Source organism: Desmodus rotundus, chromosome 4, assembly GCF_022682495.2.
Source record: "Desmodus rotundus isolate HL8 chromosome 4, HLdesRot8A.1, whole genome shotgun sequence".
Classification (NCBI taxonomy): domain Eukaryota; kingdom Metazoa; phylum Chordata; class Mammalia; order Chiroptera; family Phyllostomidae; genus Desmodus; species Desmodus rotundus.
In genome coordinates this window covers 105,689,496-105,715,493 of record NC_071390.1, presented here as the reverse complement: position 1 = coordinate 105,715,493, position 25,998 = coordinate 105,689,496, and the positions used below count along the sequence as shown (strand labels likewise).

Here is a 25,998-nt window from a genome sequence, read left to right as displayed (position 1 = left end):
CATCCTTGTAACCATTGTTTTGAACTCTGCATCTAGCAGTGTGCTTGTATCTAATTTCTTTAGTTACTTTTCTGGAGATTTGTTCTGTTCTTTCATTTGGGCCATGTTTCTTTGTCTCCTTATTTTGGCAGCCTCCCTTTGTTTGTTTCTATGTGTTAGGTAGAGTTGCTATGTTTCCCAGGCTTGTGAGAGTGGCCTGATGTAGTAGGTGTCCTAGAGAGTCCAGTGGCACAGCCTCCCCTATCATCCAAGCTGGATACTTGAGGGCCCACCATGTGTGTTGTGTATATTCTCCTCTTGTACTTGAGTCTTGATTGCTGTTGGCATATCCAAGATCAGCCACTGACTATGTTCTCTCTGGGGCCACCTAGCATAAGCTACAAAATGATCTGATGATGGCTGCTACTTGTACTGAGCTGGGACATTCCCAGGTGAGGCCAAGCTATGAACAAGTCTAGCTGGTGCTACTGCCAGGCCTGGTGCCACTTAGCAAGAATTACAAGGCTTGCTGAGGCCAGATGCTGCTTGTTTGAGAAAATTTAGGAAAATTGAAGCATGAGCCATTCATATGTCTTCATATGTCTTCATATGTCTTCCATATGAAGACAAGCCATTCATATGGAAAAGCTACTAGAAGTAGCTTAATTTGGCCTGAAAGTTAAGTGGAGCAGGGCCTCAGGGAAGCACCAGGGTAGGGAAAATGTGTAAGCCAGATTTATGGAGTCTCAGGCTAGCTCTGTCAGGGGAAGACTCCGAAAAATAATGGCCTCTGCCCACCTTTCTGTCTGGGAGAAAGCTGCCCCTCCCCAGCTCTCTCCCTGATGCCAGACAATTTATTTCCTCCTCATATGTCTCTGATGCTTTTTAAATTGTTGCCCCCATGCTGAAGTTCAGAGGGAGTGAGTCTGAGTAAGTCTGTGTATGGGCCCTTTAAGAAGAACTGCCTGGGACTCCGGAAATTTCTGTCTTCCTCATCCTCAATTTCCACTGGTTTTTACAGCCAGAAATTATCGGAACTTATCTTACTGGCACTGGAACCCTGGCTGGGGGCACCTGCTGCGGGGTTGGAACCGCTCTCTCCCAAGACAGCCCTCCAGATTTTTATCTGCCACTCATGTGTGTGGGAGCAGCCATTCCACTTCTCCACCCCTCCTATCAGTCTCCATGTGGTTTCTTCTTGAATTCCGTAGTTACAGGACTTCCATTCAGCTCAACTTCTAGCAGTTCTGAATGATGGTTGTTCTATAGTTTAGTTGTAATTTTGATGTGGTTATGGGAGGAGGCAAGCCATGTTTACCTATGCTGCCGTCCTGACTGGAAGTCTCAAATCACTTCTAGAGCACTTGTCTTCTTTCTTATCCAGAATACATTCCCTGCCTTCAGTCTTTCTCTCCAACCCCTTCTTTCACAAATGTTACTCTTTCCATCCATGCACTCCATGGCACCATGTGCTGTCTCTTGTAGCAAAACGACTGAGCATCTGATCGTTCCAACTTTTAACTTGAGTTTCTTTTCATTACCAAGTTAATTCAACAGGTAACATGTCATCATATGCTGGATGCCCTGGAAAATAAAACGATGAGAAGTATATTCTCTATCTTTTTTTATTAAATAGAAAAACACTTATTAATTCACAGAAAACAAGTATTCCATCTGCCATCCATCCTATATGGGGTGATGATTAGGGGAAAGATGTTATTAATAATATTTTAGAACTTTTAGAATCTTACAGGGACTCCAGAATAGTTATCATATTCACCAAACTTTCTGGAATCAGAGGCAATGTGTGAAGGTGATTATATTTTAAAAACTCCATATGTGGATATTGGCATTCTGTATAGGTAATGTGATAGTTAACAAACTAACATTTTAATAATAGAAAGTTACTTTGTTTTTTAATGCATATAACACTAGCCATTATTCAAAATTCCATAGCAATCTCTGTAGATTGACTTTAGCAATCTTCAAAATATTCCTTTAGATATCATTATTATTTGTGATATCTCTTGTTAGCATCATTAATATTTTACCCATATTCCATTTTCTTATGATTTCAAAGAATAGAAGTACATTTAAACAGTCTCTATTGTATTTTTAACCATACACTAATGCTGTTTAGATTAATCTTCAAAACGCCTTACATTTAAGAAAATATTATAATTTTGAAAGCAGTTGAAGACTATCTAATGGCCATGTATATTGAAAAGATACCCATGGGGTACAGTACTCATATGTGGAAAAACTAAAGTCATAAAAGAACACATATGCTAGAAACATAATTATAATATATTTTACTGTAATGAAGAAAAAATATTTGGACATTTGTGCACCAACCTGATAGCAGTGATTAATTCCTGGTAAGGTAAGGGGTGACCACAGGATCTTTTAATTTTCTCTGTGCCATTTTCACTTTCATAAAAATAAAAATAATATATAACTTTTTAATTATAAAAATATAAAGATAATATATTTAATTCATCTATAAGTGCTGGTCAGATATTTCAATGTTTATCCTCTTTAATTTAAACATTGAGTTTTTTGGCTAGCTGATTTTTACATAAAGGGTTGTATATGATACTTTAACTTAAAAAATTATGATATTTATTTATACTTCATCCTCTTATGACCAACCTTCAGTTTTACATGCACATTTTTGATCATTCCTCCTTTTCTAAAAGTTGTATTTATTACAAATATACTCAGAAAAATGATATCCATATAAATTACATAGTGCTGAAGTTTCTTCTACCAATAGTACTAATTTTCTGAGTATTATGCTATTAGAATAAGAAATAGTGATTGAGTTTACAACCTCCCCATATTTAAGTTATTGTAAAATTTTCCACATGTTAGATTATCAATAAAAATTATTTTAGAATCCAGTGACATTTTCCCATTCTTAACACAAGTTTTCTTTTTAGAAAGTTTCCTTCAACACAGTGTAATCTTACAATTATTTTACAGAGAATATTTGGAAAAAGGACTCACGGACATGGACAACAGTTTGGTGATTGCTGGGGGAAGGGAGGTATAAGGGGACTAAAAGTTAATGTAAGAAATACAATAAAGATTTTTAAAAATTACACATGAACTTGATTACAATAAGTAACAATGCTTCAATATTCCACCATCTGAGTCCCATAGTCAGATAAACTATGTGTGAGAAAGTAAAGGTACCCTTTTGTGAAATAAAATCAGTGGTTGCCAAGAGATGCCGAGCTTTCTCACAAACAACGTCTAATCATATCTTCAGTCTCATTAGTAATAAATGTTGTTATTAGTTCAAATAAGCTCAAACCTGTGTTCAAATATTTCCTAGGTTTCTAATTTCCTTTCCTCTGCCTGGCACTTCAAGTATCTATACTAGACTTTTATTGGGCACTTAAAATGAATAGTAGACTCTTGTCTAGAGCCAATTGTTCCTCCATTCCAACATAAAAGGGGAAACAGTAACTATTTCAATTCTCTGTAAGGAGCAAAGAACATTTATTTTTAAATGGGAACAATCACCACTCCATGTGCAAAGAAAGTTATGTTGACTAGTTTTCCTCTCAAATTCTCTAGCCTAACTTCTAACAAAAGTCAGTATGGGAAAGGATTTTCCTTTGTTTTTCTACTTATTGATATTTTATTAGAATATCTTTATTGTTTTTATATACAAAATAAAAATCATATTTTTCACTACCATCCTTCTTGAACTTATAAATTAAAATATCTTGAAAATAATATCTTGAAAATATCTAAAACTAAAATTATATTAAAGGATTACTAATAAACCAGACTTGTTTACTTCACAACCACAAAACTCACCCCCAGCATAACCCAACACAACTCTATCAAATACATAACACTTATTGTGTAAATATATTTTATTGATTATGTTATTACAGTTGTCCCAACTTTTCTTCCTTTGCCCCCTCCACCCAGTACCCACCATTCCCTCCAGCAATCCCCCCCTTAGTTCATGTACATGGGTCACACATACAAGTTCTTTGACTGCTCCATTTCCTCCACTGTTCTTAACATTCCCCTGCCTATTCTGTACCTACCAATTTGTACTTAATCTCTGCACCTTTTCCCCCATTCTCCTCCTTCCCCCTCCCAACTGGTAACCATCCAAATGGTGTCCATATCTATGATTCTGTTTCTGTTCTGCTTGTTTGCTCAGTTTGTTTTTTAGATTCTATTGTTGATAGTTGTGAATTTATTGCCATTTTAATGTTCATACTTTGGATCTTCTTCTTTTTCTTAAATAAATCTGTTTAATATTTCACATAATAAGGGATTGGCAATGAAGAACTCCTGATTTCCCTTTTCTGGGAAGCACTTTCTCTGTCCTTCCATGCTAAATGAGAGCTTTGCTGGCTACAGTAGTCTAGGTTGTAAACGTCCTTGCTTTTAATCACTTTGAATACTTCTTGCCAGTCCCTTATAGCCTGCAGCGTTTCTTTTGAGAATAAGCTGACAGTCTTGTGGAAGCTCCTTTGTAGGTAACTATCTGCTGTTCTCTTGCTGCTTTTAAGATTCTCTCTTTATTTTTAACCTTTGTCATTTTATTTATTTTTTTAAAGATTTTAACCTTTGGCATTTTAACTATGATGTGTCTTGTGTGGTCCTCTTTGCATCCACCTTATATGGGACTCTGTGCTGCCTGAACTAGTGTGTCTATTTGCTTCACCAAATTAGGGATGTTTCCTTTCACTATTTTTTCAAATAAGATTTTAGTTTCTTGCTCTTTCTATCCTGCTTCCAGAGCACTGGAACTTCTGAGAATCCCATTCAAATGTTGTTACATTTGAAGTTGTCCCAGTTTTATACTGTTGAAGTACCCAGTGAGTTCCTTGAGCCTCTTAAAAACCAGGATTTTGAACTCTGTATCTGATAAATTGCTTATCTCCATTTTGTTTAATTCTCTTTCTGGAGCTCTGTTCTTTCATTTCAGCCATATTTCTTTGCCTCCTCATTTTGGAAGCCACCCTGTGTTTGTTTTTTGTTTGTTTTTTTGTTTTGTATTAGGTAGACCTGCTTTGACTCCCTGTCTTAGTAGCATGACTAATTGTAGAAAAGCATACGGATAAGTTGGATGGGGCAGAGCCTTAGGTAATCACCTGGGTGTGGCAACCTGTGTGAACCAGGTTGATGCAATCTCATCTGTGGTATTGCCACTCTGTTACTCTGTGGCTCTGTGTGAGGGCAGCTCAGAAAAGGGACAATGGCTGCTGCCTGACCTCTGGAGTTTTGTCGAGGAGGAAGCTGTCCCCTGGCACTTGCCCTGATAACCACACTTCAGTTTCTCCCTGTAATCCACTGGTGCCCTCCAAGCTGCTGTCCCAGTGCTGAAGCCCAGAGGGAGTGAGTCTGCGTAAGTCCTAAGTCCATTGCGGACCTTTTAACAGGAGACTTCTGAGAATCCCACAGTTTCTTCCACCTCCCCAACCCCCCTGGTTTCTACAGCCAGAAGTTATGGGGACTTATCATCCTGGTGCTGGAACCTTGAGCTGGGGGGCCTTGTGTGGGGCTGGGATGTCTCACTCCCAAGATATTTCTCCTGATTTTTATCCACCACACATGGGTTTGGGATCACCTGTGCTGTGTATCTGCAACTCCATGACTCTACCACTCCTTCCTGTCTGAATTAATGTTGCTTCTTTAATTCCTTGGTTGTTGGACTTCCATTCAGCTTGATTTTCTGATGATTCTGAGTGATAGCTGTTTTGTATCTTAGTTGTAATTTTTTCTGTGGTTGTGCAAGGAGGTGAGCCGTGTTTACCTACAGCTCCATCTTTAAATACATAACACTTACAATCCCTGTTTTAGGTTTTTTCTGGAGGTTGTCTCTATTTTTCTAATTAATCTAGAGACTGCTATTTCTTGATTATCTACTTCAAACATTAATGAATTATCATTGCAAATAATCTCATTTACTCACAATCCCCACCACCCCACTTGTCCACTGATAGTGTATGTAATGCCTATTGGTTACTTTGCTCATTTTAATGGTACATATGTAAACTACTTCTGGGGTATTTTTTTCTGTCCTCAAAAATGAAGTCTCCATCTTAATTCTTCATTTTGTAAAACAATGTGAGTGCCCCTAACCTATGTTCACCTTGCCTCTGCCCTTTGACTTTATCTTCAGTACTTTTATAATGTTGAGTTTGGTCACATTTACACTGCAACCTAAAACCTCACTTTCTCTTGTTTTATCTACCCTTTGATTCTAATTGACGAAAATGCATTATGTATAAGTATTGTTTATAGTTTAAAATAATTATTAAATGGTCTCCTAGGGCTGATGCAGACACCGGCCTGCAGTGTCTGTGGCGTTATGGATGAGACGAGACAAATTCATACAGATTACAGAAATCCTGTGGAGGAAAAGGGTTGACACGGCTGCTCTCTCAGTGAAAGAGAGGGCCAGCCCCATCCCTTGCCTGGATGGGCTTTTACTGGTCTTCTGGGCACATTACATTGAGGATGGTCCTCATTTACTATGCACAGGTTTGCTTTAGGTGGTTACATTTTACAGAAAACAAAGGAGAGGATGTTGCTAATTACATCAAAAAAGAAGGATATTTGCAAGTGTAAAGGGAAAAGTGGTTGAACTGGCTACACTTGTTCTTGGGAGGTTTAGCATAGATTTTAGGAAGTTACTTTAAAGATATGCAGTAAATGTTTGCTGCCTCAATTCAAGGTGAGGGAGTTTTAGCAAAAAGCAAGTCTCAAAGTGGCCTATGTACAATGTAGGCCTGATTCCCCACAGGAGATCGTATCCATGGGCGTGGGTTCTGTGTGCCAGACCTCACTCCCCACTGGCCTTTCCGAGCGAGGGCTGGGCTACATTTCCCATGCTATGCAGAAGTCTCCTATATAGGATGACATTTCTTCCCTTGAAAAAGTTCCTTAAGTGTTCCTTGATTTTCAAACTGACATGATTTTCTTTCATAAGAGTGTCTTTCCTTCTTCACTTTTTCATATACTTAATTTCTTCTGACACAGTGGTCTCTGGAATCCTCTCTCTGCCCAGATATCTTTTTAAACCTGATACCTGAGATGTGCTATGTTTCACCCTTGTGAGTGGGAACTGGTAATTTTAGATCCTGGTCTTTCTTTTGCCCGGTTTGGCACCTACTTGTCTTACTGGAGAATAACCTCAAGTCATAGCTTCAGAATATCTGCTGGGATGGGGTGTGCACACACTACACAGTACGACTCCTTAAATGTTTCCAAATTAATATGGCTTTGGACCCTCTGCTGTTCATATTTTGGATGGTATCAGAACCATTTCCTGAAAATATGTTAATGAAATTTTTTCATTGTATGCATTCACCCAGTATTTCTGTGAGAAGCAAAACACCAACCAGTCTACTCTTCATTTCCTGTTAAGAAGATCTCATTTTTATGTTTTCCTTATCTCTGTAGTTCTGAATGTCCCCAGTGCTATGTATGTGGTGGGTGGTCTTTTCTTCATGTTCTCTAATGCTCATTATGTTCTTTCTTTTAGAATATCCATGGATCTCTGAGGAAACTTTCCTGTCATTTCTTTGATAATTGTCTTTATGTTCTTCTTGTTTAAATCCTATTAGTCAGACACTGGATGCCTTGAATTGGCTTCTCTCTTATTTTTTTTTTCTCAGATATCCTGAATATTGCGTTCTGAGTTATATTTTGTGAAAATTCTATTTCCCAAGCTCTTTTTAAAATTTTTAATAATTATAACTTTTTTATTCCTTATCATTTTCTAGTTGTTTCTTATTCTTACAATCCAGACCTTCTAATATGGATATAATATCTTCATGAATAGCTCTGAGTATACAAATTAGAAGTTCTGCTCCTTTATTTTGTCTATGAACAATTTTGTTTTTTTAACTTGAATTTTATGTTAATCATGTCATCAAGCATATGTTTGTACTGGATCTTTCACTTATATTTTAAGGTGAGATAATAGGAAGCCTGGCTGATGACTCTGTACATGTGAACTAAGCCAATTTTGGACCAGAGCATTTGGACCAGGAGGCCACCTCATATTCCAGATGGTGGCTTGAATCTAAGTCATCAACACCCACTCTATCTTCCCCAGTTAGTCCCAGAAACAGTGATTAATAATAGCTCAGTTAATAAGCCTCCAGTTTGCTGTCTGGGGTGAAACTGTGAGGTGTGAATGCTTTGCTGGCAGTATATTGCTTATAGAGTTAAAACAGGGAAGTGGAAGGGTTGACAGTTCTATATATACACACTCTGAAGTGACCTCATCTCCTGTTTTTCACAGCACATTTCACTCTGACCTTGCAATTTCAGAGGTCAGGGCTCTGTATTGTTGTGCTGGGGGTCAGCTCCCTGCTATACACCCTCTGAATATATATATATATTCAGCCATGGCTTACTCAACTCTCTTTTGCCAGTCAGACTGATACATTGACTTTTTTTAATTCAAAAATTTCTTGAAATATTCTGTATGCTGATGGTTCTACCAGTTTGCATGGTCACCGTGAGTTTATTATTCCATGTTTTTGTGATTCACATAGTATGACTTAAGCAGAGTCACATAAGGGAAGGAACATAGATGTGTCCTCTTTGTTCATCTTGAAATATACATGTACTCCCTAATTTAGAAAGTTGTTGTAGTGACAAGGTCAAGTGACAGGCTTCATAAATAATAAAATGGTGTTATTATTTCAAAAACATTCCCCTCAGACTTTCTCTTTTGAATCATTCAAGATACCTCTTTTACTATTTTATCTATTTATAAAATTTAGGCAAGAAATGTGGAGTTAAACTGTTTATAAAGAGGTCTTAAAACAAAACAGAAATGAACTCACAGATACAGAGAACAAACTGATGGTCACCAAATGGGAGGGGGCTGGAGGAAGGGTGAAAACGCAAAGGTGGTAAGAAGTACAAATTGGCAGTTACAAAATAGTTATAGGTGTAAAGTAAAACACAAGAAATATAGTCAATAATATTATAATAACTATGTATGGTAGCAAGTGGATATTCAAATTATCAGGAGAATCAGTTTGCACGTTATATGAATGTTTAATCACTATGCTATACACCTGAAATTAATATAATATTGCATGTCAATTGTAATTGAAGTTTTTAAAAATCATTTTTAAAAGTCTTCTATTGAGGTAAAATAGATAAGGTTTATTTAGTTTTGTTATATACGTATGTCGTATGTCTTACTATATTGGATGTGTGTATATGTGTGTATACATATGTATATATACAGGTTCTGATATCAGCATAAAATTTTTTTCATATCATAATATGTTGTCATTTATTAATTTTTCAAACATTAATTAACCCATTCCATAAAGTGTAATAGAACAGCACTTGAAGATGAACAAAAAGCTTAGATTCTACTTAACTTGATTGTTTCTTTTCAGTAGATGATCTTAAATAAAAGTTTTAGTTTAAATCAATTTTACAAAGTTCTCCTTTAAATCAAACAAATAAGCATTCATTATAATATGACATTTTCTTCTGCAGATTTATGTAGGATTGACTTTACTAGACTCTAAAAGTTCATGACTGCAGTTTGCTCTTCATTCATTTATTCATTCATTCATTCATTCATAGCTGTGCTTAACACAGTGCCTTGGATTTAATATGAACTAGATTAATGTGTGTTGGCTGAAGAAAGGAGTTTAGAAAGGAGTTTACAGGCCTTATAATATAATTATATAATCATTTATAATATCACATATAACCCTTCAGAATATTCTTGGATGTGAAATTATTTTAAATAAAATTAAGATAAAATTAGTTTTTCAGTTTGACACTGAGACGTCAAATTAAAATGAAAATATCTCACTTGTCAGGCAAAAAGAAAAAATTCAAATATACTATTTGGTCACACAACAGGTCAGATTAATTATCAGATTGTCTACACACCTAAAATAGAGCATGCCCTCTGGCAAGGGCACAAGTAAGGGTTGGAGAGGTGTGCTGGAGGTCAAGAAAGTTCTAGAACATGGCAGTACACTGAGAGATCTTGGGCAGCCACAAAGGAGGGCCAAGAATATACCTTGGTAGAGTGGAAAGTATTGTTCAAGAAGAAGTTTTGAAATATTAAAAGTACTTTTCTCTTTATTTAGTGGAGAATGCCATAGTTGCTCTAAATTAATGTTGGAGTCAGACTATAACTGACTTTTCTTAAGTGAAACTTGACTTAACATAAATGTTGGTAAGAAAGTTTTTTTTCCCTAAACATGTTTAATGTGAAAATAGTCTCTGAGAAGTTACTATGTATAATTCTCTCTGAAGTACAATGGGAATAAAAAATCCAGAAAAAAGGAAATCCCAATAAATTTCATGTTTATTATGACACACAATGGAATATTATTCAGCCATTAAAAAGATGAAATACTGCCATTTGCAACAATATGGATGGATCTTAAGAATATTATGGCAAGTGAAATAAGTCACATCAAAAAGGACCATATGATTTCATTAATATGTGGGATATGAAACTAGACCACCAACTTACACCACACAAAAGAATAAACCCAAAATGGATAAAAGACTTAAATGTAAATTTCAAAACCATAAAAATCCCAGAAGAAAACTTAGTAAAATTGCAGGCATCATGTGTAGCAATGTTTTTGCCAATATAGCTTCTAGGGAAAGGGAAACAAAAGAAAAAATGAACAAATGAAACTCTATTAAAAAGCTTCTGCACAACTAAAAATAAAAATAAAAAAATGAAAAGGGAGCCCACTGTATGGGAGAACATACTTGCTAATGATATATCTGATAGGGGGTTAATTTCCAAAATATAAAAAGAACTTTTACAACTCAACAACAGGAAGACAAACAATCCAATTTAAAAAATGGGTAAAGGACCTGAATAGACACTTCTCCAAAGAGAACATACTGATGGCCAATATACGTATGAAAAAATGCTCAATGTCTCCAATCATCAGAGAGATGCAAATTAAAACCACAGTAAGGTATCACCTCACACCTGCCAGAATGGCTACCAATAAATCAACAAACAAGTGTTGGAGACGATGTGGAGAAAAGGGAACCCTAGTGCACTGTTGGCAGGCTGGTACAGCTACTGTGGAAAACAGCATGAAGTTTCCTCAAAAAATTAAAAATGGAACAGCCTTTTGACCTAGCAATTCCACTTCTGAAGTATATCCTAAGAATCCCAAAACGCCAATTCAAAAGAATATATGTACCCCTATGTTCATAGCAGCCTTATTTACAAAAGCCAAAATTTGAAAGCAGCCCAAGTGCCCATCAGTAGATGAGTGGATAAAAAAGCTGTGATACATTTACACAATGGAATATTATGCAGCTATAAAAAAGAAGGAACTCTTACCTTTTGCTACAGCATGGATTGACCTGGACATTATTATGCTAAGGGAAATAAGCCACCATACATGATCTCATTTATATTGGAATCTAATGAACATAATAAACTGACAAAATAGAAACAGAGGTATGTATACATGAAACAGGCTGACAGCTGTCATAGGGAAGGGGGGAGGAGGTGCTGGATGAAAGAAGGTAAAGGGATTGTCCAAAGAACATACATGCATAACCCATAGATACAGACAACAGTGTGGTGATGGCCAGAGGGAAGGAGGGGTTGAGTGCACAGTGGAGGTGGGCAAAGGGAAGGAAAATGGGAACATCTTCACTAGTGTCAACAATAAAAAATAAAGTTAAAAAAATAAAATGAAAATAAATTCTATAAGCCTCAGTTTTCTCATCTGTAAAATGGGATAAGTATATTATCTAAAAAAGTTGTGAAAAGATTAAGGGAGAAAGCATTTAAGACCAAAAAAAACAGAAAGCAAATAAACTCAGAGACACAGGCAGTAGTATGAAGGTTACCAGAGGAGAAGAGAGTGGAGGGAAGATGAAGAGGAAAGGGGGCCAAATATATGGTTACAGAAGAAGACTAGACATGCATGGTAAGCATACAATGGAATGCAAAAATGGTGTACTATAGACCTATACACTTTAAGCTTACATCACATTATTAACCAATGTTACCCCAATAAATTTAATTAAAAACAAAAAAGATCTATATGAATGTGGTATATATACATAAGGTTGAATAAAAGCTAACATAGTTGATACTTAAGTCAGTAAATATGTGCTTATCAAGAATTTATGAAACCTGGCCTTTTATTTCTTGTATTAAATAGCCTTACATGGAAAATGATAAAATGTGTTACACATAGATACCCATCTCAATTAATTGTATTATCAAATGGATTATGAGCAACTAGTCTTATGGTAAACACACAATACAATATATAGATAGATGATGTATTATAGAATTGTACACCTGAAACCTATATAATTTTACTAACCAATGTCACTCCAATAAATTCAATATTTTTTAAAGGAGAACTAGCCTTTAAATAAAAAATAATTGCTATAATTGTGTTCATTTATATTTCCATTTGTTTCCTTAAAAATTCTCTTTAACTTTCTTATCAATTAAACTATGTTTCCACAAGTTTTTACAGCATCCTGAAAAATGATAAGAGTGGTTTCAAATATTTATAGAAAATTAATGTGAACTATTTCAAAGTGACTAATGAGAGAAATAATACAATATACAATTATGAATCTTCAAATTTCAAAATAAAACAAACAAACATCAAACCAAACCATTGCAGAATAAGAAAAAAAACATTAGGAGGACTTTAGAAGAATGCTATTAATAAGCAGAAGGAAAAGGAAACACTACTTTGAAATCTCATTAGGAGGTTCATTTCCAGAAAGCAGTGCAAAAAGAACCATGGACCTACTGCACCAGAAAAGCAACTGTAACTAGTAATAATAGAACACAACCAATAGAATTTAAGTGATTTTATTCAACACTTCATGCAATTAGAGCAAACACACATTTGTTCAAGCATCCATGTAACAAACACCACCACAGATTATATATTGATTCATAAGACACTCCAAATGCTTAAAACTTTAAAATCATATAATGTATATTCTCTGACACCAATGAAGTCAATTAAAAATTAATGACAGAAAGAAAACAGGAAATTATGCAGTCAGTCAAATATTGAAAAACACACTTCTATATAATCCATCAATTAAAGAAGCCTCAATTTTTAAATACATAGAACTAAATGAAAATGTAAATTTGAAATAAAATTATGTGGAAGGTAAGAAACTAGAAAGTTAGCAGAATTTCTGCAATAAAAGAGGGAGAGAGGAATTCATTAAGAGAAATCAACAAATACTAAGTTAGATAAACAATTGAGAAAATCAACAAAACAATAACTTGTTTATAAAAATTCAGTGAAGTCCATAAGTATTTCAAGACTGGCAAAGTTAACATGAAAGAAGACATACACCACCAACTATAGAAATTAAACAGAGAACACCACAACAGATTCTGCAGCAAATTTAATGGAACATAAGGGAATAGTCCAAACAAAATCATGTTCATAAATTTGACAACTCTGAAGAAATAGATTAATTTTTTGAAAGACATTAGCTACAAAAATTCAGCAAAGATGAATGAAGCAACCAAACTAAAGATATTAAATTTGTAACTTAAAAGTCCTGAAAACAAAAACAAAAAAACAAGAATCTCTGCTCCACTGCCAGATGGTTTCACTGGAAAATTCTATCAAACATTTAAAAAATAAAATCCAAGTTTACACAATTTATTCCAGAAAATAGAGCAGGAATATTTCCCAAATTATTTTATAAAGTTAGTATTTCTATGATACCAAACCAGAGACAACAATGAAGAATAAAAGTAAGAAGGAAGAGAAGGAGAAATACAGATTAGTATCTCTCATGAACTTGGATACAAAATTCCTCAACAAAATATAACATATCAAATCAGCAAGATATAAAAAAGAAGTATACATCATATCCAAGTGGGTTTTATTCTACACATGCAGCCTGGTTCATTGTTAAGAAGTAACCAGAGTAATCCATCACACCTACAGACTAAAATAGAAAATCATGATTTTATGGGCATGAAAATTAAAATGACATACCATATGATGTCAAAATAATTTTAAATAGGAAATTGCTCAATTAAGCAAAATGTGTAGTATTTCAGATTAAAAGTCATGAGTGACCTCATAAAACTTTCTCCTTCCAAACCGTTCACTCCTGAATCAACGGGTGAACATACTTTGACATAATGGTAAGAAAGGTAAAAGATGCAAAAATTCTTCAAATTGGTATTTCAGGACTCATAGGATATATTCCCATAAGTGGAATTGCTGAGTCAAAAGGCAGTTCCATTTTTTAATTTTGGGGGGAAACTCCACACTGTTCTTAGCAGTGGCTGAACCAATCTGCATTCCCACCAACAGTGCACGTTGGTTCCGTTTTCTCACCCCCTGCATCCTCTCCAGCACTTGTTTGTTGATTTATTGATGATGGCCATTCTGGCAGATGTAAGGTGGTATCTCATTGTGGTTTTAATTTGCATCTCTTTAATGAATAGTGATGTTGAGCATTTTTTATAGAAAGACAAATACCATATGACCTCACTTATATGTGCAATCTAATGAACTGACAATTATGATAGAAACAGAGACATGACTGACAAATAGAATATAAACTGACAAACGTAAACTGATGAATACAATAGAAACAGAGACATGAACACATGGGACAGACTGACAACTGTCAGAGATGGAGGAGGAAGGGACTGGCCTCCCCCCACCCCATGAAAGAAGATGTAGGGATTGGCCAAAGAATATATATGCACGACCCCTAGACAGCCAGAGGGAAGAGGGGAAAGGGGATAGGTGGAGATAGGCAAAGGGATCAGGGAATGGGGACAACTGTAACAATGTCAGCAATAGAAATAAGGGGAAAAAATAAAAAGTATCATTCTGAAAAAAAGAAAGAAAAGAAAGGTAAAAGATGATGTCATGCCATCTAACTTTGGGGAAAACCATGTTTTGGCCACAGGTACACCCTCTGTGGAGGCCACAGAATTGGTCTACTCTCCATGCTCTTAAATGCTACCAAGAAAATAGGAATGATGATTTGCAAAATCTGCTCTATAATGACAAAGAAACTTTGGCTTTTCCTCAGAAGATCTTCCAAAAAAATAAACAACGACAATGTAATTCTTAAAAGATATCATGTCACACCATTCATTTATAGAGTCACTTAGATCTGAAAGATTTTTTTTTAAAAAATCCATATTTGCAAGCAGACGAGACCCTGGAAAACATGGAGATTTTTTCTTTTCTTTTTTTTCATCACAAGCCCACTTATGAGTATTTTGAAGAGAGGTCATATATTAACTCCCAAGAGGACACAGCCACTTAGTAAATTCTAGAAATAAAAACAGGTAAGAGACACAACCTCAAACTTCCAATGATCTTTAATTTAACTGAAAGAACAATGTCCATTTTAAAATAAATATAATGGAAAAAGATATATATGTATTTGCCCCAATATATTCACTGAAAAAATATGGTCTACCTGAACCCAATGACTGATGACATTTTTAAAGTAAGAGTAGGAACTGTGAAGGACACATGGACAAAACCAAGGGAGAGGGTGGAAGCAAGGGAGGGAAGGGGGTTTGGATGGGGTGGAGTGGAGTGGTGGGGAGAATATGCAGGCAACTGTAGTTGAACAACAATAATATAATTTTTAAAAACTCAATAAAATCCACACAAAACTAAAAATAAAATAAAATAAAAAATAAAGAAAGAGAAGGGCTCAGACACACAGAGAAGAGCGCATGGCAGGAGGGAAATAGAAGTTTAAAAAGCCCATGCCTAATGCAGGCAAATGAACTCAGAGGAGTTTCTTTATCAGTGGGCATAAATCTTCTAAGGAGGAAGCAGTTATTTGATTCAATTTATTGGAGAAAGAATTTAACTCCCAGAGACGCCAAGGGATATATAACCAATCAATTATATAACCTTGCTGAAATTTATAACTTGAAGTTCAGAACTATAAACATAAATTTGTCTTATTTTTATTGGTGCTCCAGGACTAAAGATGAAACAGTAAAATAGTCATTAACTGACCAATTGTTGTAGTTCATTCTAAAATCTTGCCCCCATTGCATGTGTAATACACATGATTTTTTCTGTGTGCTTGTGTAAATTCCTATGCTTATAAATTTCATGTGTGTGTGTGTGTATACATATAATGGACAAAAGCAATTTTATCAAATTAATGTCTCAGCCAAATAATCAACTTTGTTGTTTAGACTGTATAGATCCTTTCAGGACCTTTAAAAGTACTAAGTGAATGTTTTCCTTATCACTGTGTTGTGTCTGGTAGATCAAGTGGGAGACTATGGTTTCTATCCAGTAGATACTTTATTTTGGAAATGGAGCAGATGACATAATGATATAATTGAGGGTTTATTCAATTCACAAATCCTGTGGAATTGATAGTATGAGAAACAGGCAAAATGGACTCTGGCAACCAAAGCACAATTTTTAAAATTACTAACTATATGTATAATTTTATTATTAAACAACAATGTCAAACAGTTGGATTAAGATGGGTTAATAGGCTATTGTCTGTAAAAAGTCAATTAGTAACCAGTAGCATCTAATAAAGTTGATTTTGTAGGATGTCTACATAATTAGGGAAGGTAACATTTTATTCCTCTTATTAAAAATGATTCTAATATTGCCAGGTTTGTGAATTCTGATGAAAGCATTTATTGTACAAATGAATCATCAGTTTAAAGACCAATCGCTAAAATGTCATGCTCCCTAACATTAATTTGCCTTCAAGCACTAACAAATTGGGGAAGGTGTAAACTGTATGCTGGCTTTCATACACTACCTTCCATTTCATTTTATTTATATCGCATTTATGGTGACTGATAAATTTGTTATCTCTCCAAACATGGCAACTTTAATTTTGACCACTGCATCCACACTGAATGTCTTGATAACATAGTATAAGTATTTGAACATATTCACTGAGTCTCAGACTGTTGAACCTTAAAGTTTACTTTAGTATCAGCAGCTCCCAATGTTTAATTTTCTAAATGCTTTGCTTCTGTCCACTAACAGTCCCAAACCTCAGGACCCATGTATTCACCCAACTATAATTACCATTCACAAATCATCTTTTGTAGAACCTGATCAAGAGACTTTGCAAAATAATTTTCAGAAATGCAATTTTTATCATCTTTTTCTACTATCCATCAATATAATTTATAACTGTCATTTTAAAACTTTAATTTCCTGGTAGATATTGCATTATTGCGCAGCCAGGATAAAGGATTAGAAAAAACCACATCCCTTAGTGCAAATGCTCCGGCAGACAGACGTTTGCTTTTCAGACTGTTGCTCACTAAGCTGATCTTTCTCAAACCTATGCCATCCAAAAGCTAATTTCCACATCCTCTTTCTCATGCCCAACTCGAAAGAGATGCAAGAGCTTAAAAGTAGGAAATCATCTTAAGTGAATTTCCATATAATTTAACTCTTGAGTGCTTTGCTATCCTTGCAGTTTTCATTAAAATTGGAAGGTCAAGAATTTAAATAAAATACACATATATACACAAAATGTATAATATCAACCCACCTTTTAACTTTTGCACAGCCTAATTTTCTTGACTGATGTCCTTACATATAGGGGAACCATCTGTACTTTTTTCAAAAATTTTAGAAACATAAAATACAAAATTATACTGGGACTTGTGACACTGTCTGGGGTCTCCAATATGGGAAAGGGCACATACTGAAAAAAATGATCACATAATTGAGTGGATAAAAGTAAGTTGTAGGGAGAGAGGGTTTTTAGAGACACACTGTTGATCTCTGTCCAATTATCTGTTTCTTTCATTTTCTGACCATATCCAGGCAATCTCTTGCACTGAGGTATATAATACATGCATATATCTCCAGTCTTAGCCATGATCAATGAAAAATCTTATATGTTTATAGAAAGAGGGCCACAACAGGAATGCTGCAATATTTGCAGTAAGATATGATATACTTCCCTAAGATTGTGAGAGGGCAGAAGGGCTGGGTAACTCCAAGAGCCTGAGGTGGGACCTCTCTTTTGATTCCAAATATACTCAATGAACAACTACCAGGTACTAAGAATGTTGGTGGGTGTTATAAGGCTATAGAGAGATCAAGTGAGCTTATCACCTGTTCTCAAAAAAAAAAAAAAAAAGATATAGAGAAAAAAAACGGAACATGTTCAGCAGACAGAAAAATTTCAAACAACATATATAATTAGAGTAGGACCTCACATCTTATCATTAAATTTTTTATTGGTCAATAATATAGACATTAATAATATTGACATTAATATAAACAAACAAAATTTAAATTCAACTTCTCTTAGTTCACAATTAAGTAAAAGTAAATTCAACTTCATAAATAATATCTTGGCTATTAAAACATGTGGAAAACCATGGAAGCATCTGAGTCATTAGTGATCTTAGACATTGATCTGGACAAAAGAATAATTTAGCTAGACACAAACACATCAAATGGAAATTCACCAACAATATTTCTTTAAAAACAGAAAATGATTGGAAAACATTAGAATGACTTCATAAATAAGTTTTAACACTATAACCATTAAAATTTAGTAAATGGTTTTATTAATATGACATAGAGAGGAGATGATGATAGATGATAAAGAGATGATAGCAGATAGAAAGAGAATATTTAGGTAGATAAATAATAGATTAGATAGGTAGATTATAGATAGATAGATAGATAGATAGATAGATAGATAGATAAGAATTTTGAGAAAAGAGAGAGGATATCTTTTTTGAAATCAGCCAATGAGAAAAGTAGGAAAAAGAGAAGAATAAAAATCATATCTTTGAAAAATATTCCAGGGAAGCTATTGCTACTACAATTGTTTTATGGGTTCACTTGGTACTGTTTTTAAAAGCCACCTCTCTTCCAGGACTGTGTTTTCATCATTAGAAAGTAAGTGGTGTATAAAAATATATATGTGGGAAGATACACATATATAGATACACATAGGTAGATGCACTTTGCCTCCTCACACAACCAAAAGAAAGATAACAACAAATTTAAAAACAAAAAATAACCAGAACTGCCAGAAAATCAAACTCTATGGAAGTCAGACAACCAAGGAGGTAAAGAAGACACATTCATCCAAACTGGTAGGAGGGGCAGAGACGGGCAGCTGGGGTGAGAGGACTCATGGCAAGGCTGTGGCTGGCAGAGTGGGTGGTCCCACATTTGCCTGTGGCAGATAACCGGGAATAACAACTGGGGAGTGAGACAGACTGCACAACCCAGGGTTCCAGTGCAGGGAAATAAAGCCTCAAAACCTCTGACTGAAAAAATCTGTGGGGGTTAAGGCAGCAGGAGAAACTCCAAGCCTCACAGGAGAGTTCATTGGAGAGACCCACAGGGTCCTAGAATGTACAAAAACCCACCCAGGAATCAGGACCAGAAGGGCCCAATTTGATTGTGGGTAGGGGAGGAAGTTACTGAAAGCAGACGAAGAGCTGAGCAAGCAACATTGTTCCCTATCACACTCCTCTTCCACATACAGTGCCACAACCCACTGACATGGGTTGCCCCTCCCTGGGGAATACCTAATGCTCCACCCCTTACTATGTAACAGGCACACTAAGGCAAAAAAAAAAAATATGGCCCAAATGGAAGAAGAGATCAAAACAGAAAAAATACAACTAAGTGATGAAGAGATAGCCAACCTATCATATTCAAGTTGAAAACACTGGTGATGAGGATGCTCACAGAATTGGTTGAGTATGGTCACAAAATAGAAGAAGAAATGAAAGCTATAAAAAGTGAAATAAAGGAAAATATACAGGGAACCAACAGTGAAGGGAAGGAAACCAGGACTCAAATCAAGGATTTGGACCAGTAGAAAGAAATAAACATTCAACCAGAACAAAATGAGGAAACAAGAATTCAAAAAAATGAGAAGAGGCTTAGGAACCTCCAGGACAACTTCAAATGTTCCAACATCTGAATCATAGGGGTGCCAGTAAGAGAAGAGGAAGAGCAAGAAATTAAAAACTTATTTCAACAATAATGGAGAACTTCCCTAATCTGTCAAAGGAAATTGACTTCCAGGAAGTCCAGGAAGCTTAGAGAGTCCCCAAAAAGTTGGACACAAGGAAGCACACACCAAGGCACATCATAATTACATTATCCAAGATTAAAGATAAGGAGAGAATCTTAAAAGCAGCAAGAGAAAAGGAGACACTTACCTACAAAGGAGTTCCTATAAGACTAGCAGCTGATTTCTCAAAAGAAACCTTACAGCAAGAAGGGGGTGAAAGAAGTATTCAAAGTCATGAAAGGCAAAGACCTACATCCAAGATTAGTCTGTCCAGCAAAGCTATCATTTAGAATGGAGGGGCAGATAAAGTGCTTCCCAGATAGGTCAAGTTAAAGGAATTCATCATCACCAAGCTCTTAATATATGAAGTGTTAAAGGGAGTTATCTAATAAAAAGAAGATAAAAATATGAACAGAAAATGAGAACAAACTCACCAAACCAAACCTAAAATAACAAAAACAAAAATTAACTAAGTAAACAACTAGAACAGGAACAGATTCACAGAAATAGAGATCACATGAAGGGTTATCAGCAGGGAGGGGTTGGCGTGAGAATGGGGGACAAGGTACAGGGAATAAGAAGCATAAATGGTAGATACAAAATAGACAGGGGAGGTTAAGAATAGTATGGGAAATGGAGAAACCAAAGAACTTACATGTACCACCCATGGACATGAACTAAGGTAAGGGAATGCCAGTTAAGGGGGGTGAGGGTACATGGTGGAGGGGAATATTGGTACAACTGTAATAGCATAATCAATAAAATATATTACAATATATATATGCATGGGTCTTTATAATTTACAGTATAGTGCATTCCAGAAATATTAAATGCTTCCACAAATAATATACATTTAAGAACTATGTGTCTAGAGGAAGCAAAATGATTCTGTGACATCATATAATAAATGCACATAATCTGGGAAGGTTTGGGTCAATTTCCTTGAAGAAATGATACTGGAGCTCTTTCTTTTCTAACCATCAAGACAAAGAAAGAAAAGTATCTCTCTTTTGTCCAATTTAACATAAGAATCACATAGGCATATTAGGTCTTTGGGGGGAAAAAAAACTTCTTCATGCGAGGTCTGACAGGGAATTTTTAATGTGTATTCATATCTACAAAAGTGTGATTGATCAACATTTTGGGTGATGCCATCAATGACTATTTTCTTTAATCAACTGAACTCATCAAAAAGGGGCATGATGTAGTGAGAGGCCCCACACCCAGGCTGAGTGCAGTATTAAAATGGCCTGGTCTGATTAAGAGGGAAAAATAAACCTCAGCAAACTAAAAATAAATGGAAAAGTAGTTCCAATATTTCTTCAAGTTTGAATAGTCTTCTGTAGCTTCTGACTGGGGATATATTGTTAAGGGTGCACACTCAGGATTAGTAGATGAATAAATTCTGGAGGTCTATTGTACAATTACAGATAGCAATTCCATATTATATACTTCAAAGCTGCTAAGAGAATAGATCTTAATCTTTCCCATGATATAAAACAATGATAATTGTGACATAATATAGGTGTTAGCTATGTTACAATTACCATACCACATTACCATCTTACAATATATAAATTTATTAAATCAATACTTTAAACTCTAAACTTACATAATATTGTATATTAATTATAGCTCAATAAAAATAATTTTAAAAGGCAATTTATTAATTGTGTTTTTCCATTACTATTTATCTCTCTTATACCCCCTTCCTCCACAATCACCACACTGTCATCCATGTCCATGAGTTCTTTCCCTTTTTAGCTTGATCGCTCCACCCCACAACACTCCCCATATCTGTCAGCCTGCTCTCTATGAATCTGTCTCTCAAACATAAATAAAAGTAAATTTAAAAAGCAATTTTTAAAAATCAGATTTGCATAGAAAGAAGCTGAACATGCTTCAGCTACCAAACATGTAGAGATAAATCATTGTAATAATCAATTCACTTGTAGTAGCTGACATGTCATACTTTCAATAGATAACTAAAGCTGCAACCCTTTTAATTGTATGCCACCAATGAATTCCAAAGGGTCTAGAGATATTTATGGGTGTAACTAATTATTTAATAAACAAACTAAGTGTTTGAACATGAAGTAATTGAAACCTAAGAGTCACAAGTCCTCAGGCACCATTATTCAAGGCTTATTTCTGAGATAAAATCAAAGAAAATGAGGATGAGAATTAAGAAAGATCCTGCTGAGCAGTTGCGCTATCTTCTGAATCTACTTGGGTAAGTCCAGGGGAGAGAAGTTCTCAAGCAAATTCACCCAGTTATAGGGCATTTTACATATGGGAAAATATTTTCCAGCCTTCTACATTTTTCAAAGAATGAAAATTAATTAACCTATAAAACAGTGTGGAACTCTTTGGAGTTTTATATTTAAACATAATTAAGTATCCCACCAGGAAATAGCTTTGACTTATCTCAAGTTGAAGGCTAAACTATTTCAAGAATTTTGTGTCTCTGGATAGTTGTCAATTATTTTATTATGCTATTATTAATATTACCAAGTATTAGTATTTGTGTTTCCTCTCACATTTTGTAAAAGCACTTATTAGAGCATTTTCTCCTAGATAATAAAAAAGGATCTGAAGAAAAGATTTGTATAACACCTTTTCTTTTCTATTCACAACATATAATTCATGCATGAGTACTACACGGTGGAGGTTCAGGTCCCCAGGTCCTACTATGGGTCCTAAAACTGTGGAATTTCCAGGGCAGGCTCTTAAGTTTTGAAATGTGAAAGTAATGTACACATTTTGTAAGCTCCTGCATGTCCACTAGGAAGCATGGATCACAGGTTCTTTTTTATTGTTATTGTTATTCGTGTTACTAGTTTAACATCATCAAATATTCACCAATATTCTTAATTATTTTTATTAATACCACTTTAAACAAAAATAATCATCTTTTGTTTTCTCAGCATAGAAAACTGAAAGGCAGAAATCAAGCACTGCTTAGCTCAATTTTTGAGTATACATTATAGATTCCTTCAGTTAGATTATACAGTAGTAAAACACACATATGATATCATCCAACCTATTTGCACATTGTGTTGTCAGTCATTTTATAATGTATACAAATAAAGATAAATTGAAACTATCAAAAAATTATTTACCAACGTGGGGGAAAGAGGGAGAGAAAACCCACGACAGCCTGCAAACTCCTCCAGAAGCACCATTCTCACTACCGTTCGTGTGAACAGCACCCTGGCGCAGCACCCCGGCGGCTGCGCAGTCTCCAGATGCTGGCGGCGTGGAACCACCCAGTGATACGAGCACCGGTACAACCTGTGACGACTATAATGAAAATGCATGGCCCTCACGTGGAGCAGTATATGTGTTCATGAGAAGCTGTGGGTAATATTAGGGGGAGGTAAAAATTCTCCATCATTTTTTTCATCCCATTGACATTAGCTAAACCAATGCTCCCGTTTCTCAAGTTCATCAGAAAGAAAAAACCTGTCAGTTAATATATATAATTATTTTTGGTACAGATCTGCTCATTCAGATGGTGATTGTGCCTATCTTGTAGACGGTAGGTCATGCTTTGTTTGTTTGTTTTTCACTGTCATCTATTTGAAATGTGGTGACCTTATAAGCACACACAACTTGAAGTCAGGAAAAGAAAGACTTGAGACATTTGGATATTACCCTGATCCACACTTTCTCAGAGAATCTGATTTATATGCTGTTCCTGATTGTCATTGTTTGCTCCTGTATGGAAGAAATTGATTTTATCCTACTGTTCAAGCTTGGGTTAAGTCAGGGGAAAAAAGTAAAATACACAAAAGTTATAAATGACCCAAGGCTATGGAAAAAACCTTTTATTGCAAGCAGAACTCACCCCCACCCCTCCAACAGAAGTTACTAGTCCTCTTGAATACTTGAATAACTATTTGATAATATCCTTCAAATCACAGATGAGGACCCCAAGGCCATGACGCAGAAAAATATATAGTCTTATAATGCTTTCTTTCATGGGAATGTTTACATTCTGTTAATTACTGGATTTCTCTTTCAACCTGAATGGCCAGAGCCAACTTACCCTAAATCACACTGGAGAACTTACATGCCCTGTGAAATAAAGAGAAAGAACTAAGGCCATCGGTAATTGAAGAGAAACTTTAGGGATAATCAGAGATGTTTAAACAGAGTAAGAGGAAGGTCTACCAGTTTTTGTGCAATGCAATCATTTTTTTCTGTGTTCCCATGAAGTATTCAGTCCAATATTTATCTCTGACAAAAGCATGATAAAATTTCATCTATTTTGGGAGTTGTGACAAAACAGTGAATGTATTTTCACAGAATAAGAGCCCAAGGAACTCTAAGGATACCCACAATATATAGAGCAAATCTGAGCTAATTACTGGAACCCATCATTTTCCCCCCTTCTCCAAATATTGATCTTCCTACTCTCCCTTGCAAAATCCTCAAAGGCCAAAAAAAAAAAAAATTAAACAAACAAAAAACCTAGATCATTGCCTTCCACCACTATTATCAGAAAAGTTATTTTCGTATCCATTCCATTTCCTACCAAATGCAGTATTTTCTCACTGCCCTGTAAGAATTCCTCCATGTCCTGTTGTCCAGTCCTAGCTGAGGTGTTCATTCAGGATGAGAAATAAGGCGATATTCTTAATAAAAAAGACTACATCTACATTCTGGAGTCAGGCAGTCTCAAATGACCACTTTCTTGCCACATACCATTTTAAACTCATTACACTTAATTAGATTGAATTTGTTTCCTACATTTTCAACAATGGTTTACTTCTTTTGTATTATTCTGTTGATCTTTTCTTCCAGCATTTGGGGTTTTGTATCAAATTGTTTATGAAGTATAAAATAAATTTGGAGAAATAAAAGATTTATTTTTTCATAATATATAGAAGTAAGGAAACTAACCTAGTTGTATCATGATTTATTTTTGACTAGTCCACCATGTAGAAAATAGAGGGGCAGCTAAGTGTAAATATCACCACTTCATGTTCATTTTCTTTCCTGTTACTTTCCTTCTTCCTTAGATTTCCAACCGGTGAGATTTCATGATCATATCTCTCAAATTGCCTCCCACGATCACATTTTCATCCCTGCCCTCCTCATTGCTTAAAATGGGCCAAGAATGACCTGCTGCCTACCAAGTTTCTTTAAGATATTTACCAGGAATAAAGGATCTATGTTTACACTAACATAATAAAATCCAATTAAAAAAAACCAAAACTATGTTCTACAAACTCCATGAGTGATTTTCTACACTTTTTAAAGGCATAACATACTGGATCTATTTAAAAGACATGGGCTATGCCTGCACAGCAAATGCCAAGCCGTTCAGCCTTGCTTGAATATACAAGGTCTGTCCAGAACAAGTCCAGCCATTGTTAATATAACGAGAACAGTTTGTGTGACATCAACCTGGCAGCCAAGGAGAGTGGACTGGAATGAGCATGTGTGAACAATGACAACTTCACTGTACTAGTCAGTGGGAGGGTGATAGACACCATTGAGTGAGCATGTGTTCTGTGTGGCCACCACATTCAAAATGACTGAGAGAGCAGAGGAATGGATCTGCATCAAATTTTGCATTAAGCTTGAACATTCCTTGGAAGAAACTACTCAGATGATTCAGAAGGACACAGCTATGAGCAACTGGTGACTGGCAGCTTCATCAAACAATGCATCTGCAAATGGATCACTTCTTGTGCAGTTTTTTGGCAAAACATCAAATCACCCAGGTGACTCAGCCCCACTACAGCCCAGATTTGGTGTCCTGAGACATCTAATTTTTCCCAAAACTAAAATCACCTTTGAAAGGGAAGAGATTTCAGACCATCAGTGAGATTCAGGAAAATGTGATGGAGCAGCTGATGGTGATTGGGAGAACTGTGTGAGGTCCCAAGGTGCCTACTTTGAAGGGGAGTGGCAGTGTCACTGTCCTATGTCAATGTTTCTCATATC

General features: G+C 35.5%; 1 long non-coding RNA gene across 1 annotated transcript; it reads left to right on the top strand.

Annotated features, from left to right (window-relative positions):
* Positions 1 to 5,227: 5,227 nt before the first annotated feature.
* LOC139440855 (uncharacterized) lies at positions 5,228 to 25,744 on the top strand. Its single transcript, XR_011651135.1, has 2 exons — positions 5,228 to 5,362; positions 25,068 to 25,744. It is a non-coding gene; the product is annotated as an uncharacterized lncRNA (long non-coding RNA).
* Positions 25,745 to 25,998: the final 254 nt, after the last annotated feature.